Below are 6,011 nucleotides of genomic sequence, written 5' to 3' on the forward strand. Positions count from 1 at the left end.
AATTCACCAAATTCGAACTTGATAACATTTCTGGTTAGAAATTCCAGCTCTCCGTCAGCCATCATAGCAATCCCAAAAGTAGTAACCATGGTGCTCTTGAGCAAACTGCTGGCCTTGATGTTCCCTCACCTCCTGCTGAAGCCATTGCTCCTGATGTTGTTAGTGTTGAACCTTTCATGGGCTGTAGAAGGTCTTCTAGGCCAAGCAAGCCTCCTATTTGGCTACAGGACTTTGTCACACAAACTAAAGGCTCTAAATTCACCTTCCCTATCTCTGCACATGTAGATTACAACAATCTCTACCTCTCATACAGGCAGGCAGTCTCAGTCTATTCAGCAGTCACATAACCATCTAATTTCAAGGAGGCTGCCCCTGATCCTAAGTGGATAGAAGCTATGAAGCTTGAGCTACAGGCCCTAGAAGCAAATAACACTTGGTCTGTTGTTGATCTACCTCCTGGGAAGGTCCTGTTGTTTGTAAGTGGGTATTCAGGACCAAGTATAAGTCTACAGGTGAGGTTGAGAGATTCAAGGCTCGACTAGTAGCTAAGGGGTACAGTCAAAAGGAGGGCTTAGACTATGGAGAAACTTTCTCACCAGTGGCCAAGATGGTCACTGTGAGATATGTTGTTGTTGTTGCTGCATCCAAACAATGGTACATCTATCAGATGGATGTCCATAATGCCTTTCTTAATGGTGACTTAGAAAAAGAGGTATATATGGTGTTGCCTGAAGGGTTTGCTAGACAGGGGGAGTCTCAGAAGGTCTGCAAACTTCAAAAATCTCTGTATGGTCTCAAGCAAGCTCCCAGGCAGTGGAATCTCAATCTTACAGAAGAGCTTGCACATATGGGATTTCAGCAGAGTCACTATGATTACTCACTATTTGTCAGGAGAGTTGGGGATGATATTGTGATCATACTTGTATATGTAGATGATCTCTTAATTACTGGTAGCAATCACAAGCTGCTGTGTGACACAAGGTTAAATCTTCAAAGCAGGTTCAAAATGAAGGACCTGGGAGAACTAAAGTTCTTTCTAGGCATTGAATTTGCAAGGTCTAGCAAGGGGATCCTAATGAGTCAGAGGAAATATGCTCTAGAGCTTCTCTCTACTACAGGTCTTAGTGGAGCAAAGCCAGTTAACACACCTATGAAACTCAATCAGAAGCTGACCACTGTAGAATATGATCTATCTTTCAAGAAAGAAAATGCTGCTGCTGATGAAGTGCTAAGAGATCCTGGTGTTTATCAAAGACTAGTTGGGAAATTACTATACCTAACTATGACCAGACCTGACATTGCCTTTGCAGTACAAGTCTTAAGTTAGTTCATGCATTGTCCTAGGATTTCCCATATGGAGGCTGCATCAAGAGTGGTATGGTACATAAAGCAAGCACCTGGTCTTGGGTTGTTTATGCCTGCAGAAGACACAAAGAGTCTAACCGCCTACTGTGACTCTGATTGGGGAGCTTGTGTGGAAACAAGAAGATTAGTAACTGGGTATCTGGTGAAGTTTGAAAATGCTCTAGTATCTTGGAAGTCCAAGAAGCAAAGCACAGTCTCCAGAAGCTCAGCTGAAGCAGAATTCAGAAGTATGGCCTCCTGTGCAGCAGAGGTTACTTGGCTGGTGGGATTATATGCAGAACTGGGAGTCAAAGTCTGTCTGCCAGTGAAGTTAGTATGTGACAGTAAAGCAGCAATCCAAATTGCTGCAAATCCAATATTTCATGAGAGAACAAAGCATATTGACATTGATTGCCATTTTGTAAGAGAAACGCTGTGTGAAGGAATGCTGAAAACTGAATATGTGCATACTGAAGATCAATTGGCAGACTTACTAACTAAGAGCCTTGGAAAGGCTCAACATGGGCATTTGTTAAGCAAATTTGGGTTGAAGAATGTATATCAATCATCAGCTTGAGGGGGAGTGTTGAAGGGTTAAATAGTCAAGCTGATAACTAACTATGGTTAATTATTATTGTAAATACCAACTCTGTTGGTTAGTTAGTTAGTGAAGTAGTTAGTCAGTAATTAGAAATAGATATAAATAGCCTCTTGTCTTAGCTAAATAAACACGGCAGTTATTTTCTCTTTTCCAATTCAATGGAACAGTGCTTCCTCTCTTCTCTTCTCTACTGATACAATTCATTTTCTACCTAAGCTTCAGATCCTTCATCCATGACAGCTAACAGTTGTTTATTCCATTTAGGTTGAAACTCTTTCTTGGAAAGCCTAACAATGGGAGTGCCAATGGCAACTTGGCCAATTCATTCCGACAACCCATTCAACGACGTGCTTATAACAAAGGTGTTAAAAGTTGGCCTAGTAGTGAAGGATTGGGAACACAAAGATGAATTAGTGAAAGCAAATAGAATTGAAAATGGAGTGAGGACTTTGATGACTTCAATTGAAGGAGAAGAGATGAGGCAGAGAGCGATAGAGTTGAGCCAAGCTATAAAGATGCCTGTGAAAGATGGTGGCGCTACTAAGGAGCAAACGGAGTCTTTCATCGCTCACATCACCAGATAATTAAATGGTCATTTTTAAAGATGATATATGCTGGAAAATCTCGTTGTTTAATTATCTTGAATAACTAAAGTGTATGGTTTCAATGTTGAATAAGTAATAAATTGGGTGCTTACATATAGAACGTAACATAGCAGACCAAAGATATAAACAAGCACCACAATTAATATTATTACATTTCTTCAATTAAATTCAGGGATAACTTTAGAAAAGCCAAAATTTTTAAGTAATTCTCGTTCTTCTTCAGCTAAGTAATATATATATGAGCTATTGTGCTGGATTATTTTTCCTACTGTAAGCGTAATGTTGTGTAAGTTATTGCAATAACATTTCAGGGGCATTATGGCTAGAACGACTCAGCCATACAACTTAAATGTAAGTCTATTCGAAAGCATTGAGGCTTTGGTGTGAACTCTATATACACAGTATATTTTCCGGCAAAGAGTGTTCAACAGACTAGCCCTCCACCATTGTAGCTCCGCCGCTGGTGCAGATAGACTGACCGCAACCAATAAGAAAGAATGATTTTCCAATTCTTATTTCTACAAAGTTGTGAACAGAAACTGCACGAGTATGAATGTATCTCATAATAATGTTTTTACTTTTAAGAATTTGGTGGCGACTAAATCGCAGCAAATTCATTGTGAACTGTAACTTCTAGTGCAGCAGGTCCTAGAAGACTTTTCATGGCGATTACTAAAAATCGCCAGAATGCTTTTTTGGCAAAGTTATGTTTGTGAATTTTAATGCATATTCATGCGACTTATAGTGGCCACTTAAGAGCCTGTTTGGCCAAGCTTCTAGGAGGCAAAAGCGTTTTTTTGTCAAAAAAAAGTACTTGTTTGAAAATATGTGGTATTTGGCCAAACATGCTCTTATGTTTGTGAATTTTAATGCATATTCATGGCTACTTAAGTATAGTCGTCACTAAGAGCCAGTTTGGCCAAGTTTCTGGGAGGCAAAAAAATATTTTTTTGTCCACTACTAGAAATCCGGAAAAAAACGACCACAAAAAGCAATCAGTGTTGATCGCTTATTGGCCAAAAAGCGACCAAACGTGCCTGGTCGATATTAAGCTGGTCCCTTTACCTTAGGGACCAAAGTTGGTCGCTAAGCGACCAACTTTGGTCTCTAAAGTCAAAGGACCAAATATTCCGGTAAAGACACTTGCGACCAACTTTGGTCGCTATATTATTTTAATATTATAAATTTTGTGACCAAAGTTGGTCTCATTTGTGTAAATTTCGTTTTTTTTATTTATTATTAATTATAAAGTAGCGACCAACTTTGGTCTGCATACGAAATATTATATTTTAAAATCTGGAAAATTGCGACCAAAGTTGGTCGCTATACTATAAATTTTTTAATTATTTTTTTTAAATAAGCGACCAAAGTTGGTCGCTAAATACATGAATTAATTTTTTTATTTATTAATAAGCGACCAACCCTGGTCGCCATATTTCCAGAAATTGTTAATTTTCTGGTAAATAGCGACCAATCTTGGTAGCTTTTTGGGAAATCTGGGTTAAATAGCGACCAACCTTGGTCGCTATTTCACAGAAAATTATTTTTTTTAATAGAAAGCGACCAAATAGCGACCAAAGTTGGTCGCTTTTCTTGGTATATTGCTGGCAGGAACTGCCTCTTTTGGCAGCTACACCACGTGCCAGCTTACCAAAATTCCTAAATAGGCAAATATGCCAACAACAACAACAACAAGCAACAACAACAACAACAACAACAACAACAATTATAACGAACAAAGTATAAAGTTCAATAGAACTTTATACTTTAAGCTAATTAGCAAACTAATAAGTTAAATGTTATTACAGAACCATTCGAAAACCAATTGTATTTGTCTAGCATAAACTAATAAGTTCAAAGATTGTTCTCTACATCATTATCATCACCGTCTGATGAACTTTCTTCACCATGACGGTATCTAGAATGGGCTATTTGTCGATGATGGGAAGAATGACCACGGGGAGGACGGGAGGAATGAGCACGGGGAAGGCGAGCCTCTGGCGATGACTCACGAGACCGGGGAATTGGAAAATTGCCAGAAGCTAGGAGAGTTTTGATCTGCTCTTGCATGCCCTTGCACTGAGCTTGCATGCCAGAGTACTGCATATCTCTAAGCCTTTCTCTCTCCTTGGCGGCTTCTAGCTCGGATGTGAGCTTTGCCACAGTCTCCCGCATAGAGGAGAGGCTCTCCCCATCAAGTTGCTCGGCTTGGGAGGAAGTCCCTATTCCTTGCATTCCACACTTATAGCGATGGAATTTCTTATTAGGAAGCCCGTATACCTTCCCCCCTTTTGGACCGCCAGCAGCCTGCGTCCACATTCTCTCAGCATCCTCGTCCGATAGTTGGATTGGCGCGCCGGACTCATTAGGTGGCTGACTGCGTATGAATTGCTCCACTTCAGCTGTGAAGCGACCCTATAAGAAAAATAATATGTGAATTACTATTTCCAAATTTATATAAAAGTAAATCAAAATTCTTAATGAAAAGTGAAAACTTACATGTACAGTCGAGGCTCGGCCCTCGACCCACCTTTCTTGGTCCGTCTCTTTCTTCTTCTTCACAATATGAGTCTCCTTGAAGAGCTCATCTTGGTTCATCGGACGCCCCAACTTTTTTTCCTGAAAACTCATAAATTTTAGTTAATAAACAGAATACATATACTAAGAAAATTAAAATAAATTAAGCAATTACGTACCATTCTTCGTTTTATCGTCCCTAGGCTGACCGCACCTCCAGTGTGCAAGGATCCTCCCTTCTCAGATGCCCGGGCTTTCTTTCCTTTTTCGCTCTTCTCTAAGAACTCTGCTGTAAGCCATTGCCTTTGCAAATCATCCCATAAATCCTGAAGCATCCAGCCAGGCTTCTGGTTCAACTGCCTAGCTTTGGAGAAACAATGGGACAACCGCTTTCGAGCTTTGAGATGGAAGTTTGCAGCCACTTCCGCGCTATAGCGGTGTTCCCATACACACTTGCTCTGTATTTCAAAAGTCAAGTATTATATGGAAATATCATATTTAGATGGAAATATCATAAAAGCTATATTCGATATATTATACTTAGCTTTTATTAGCTAATAATTATTCAAAAGTTAAGTGCATTAACTGCTTATAATATAATATTAGCTAAAAGCTAATAAATGATTATACTGCTTAAAAGAATATTTATACCTTAAATTGATTGAAGATTGCCTCCTTGAGAGCGAATGGGAATTCACTCCAAGTCGCATAAGGACCATCATAAAGCTTTCTGGTGGCTTTGGTGATGATCCTTGTAGTAACATTACTAGGGATGAACCTGCAATTTTATTAAAAAAAACACATTAATATCTTAGTAAAACTGTACTAAACAAAAAAAGTTAAAATAACAAATAAACTCTTACCCGTCACCCTCAGGGACTATGATGATCCTACCATATTCATCATAATGCACCTCCTCGTCATTAGCAGCATCATTGTCCGAA

The sequence above is a fragment of the Nicotiana attenuata genome, chromosome 8 (genome assembly GCF_001879085.1).
Source record: "Nicotiana attenuata strain UT chromosome 8, NIATTr2, whole genome shotgun sequence".
Classification (NCBI taxonomy): Eukaryota; Viridiplantae; Streptophyta; class Magnoliopsida; order Solanales; family Solanaceae; genus Nicotiana; species Nicotiana attenuata.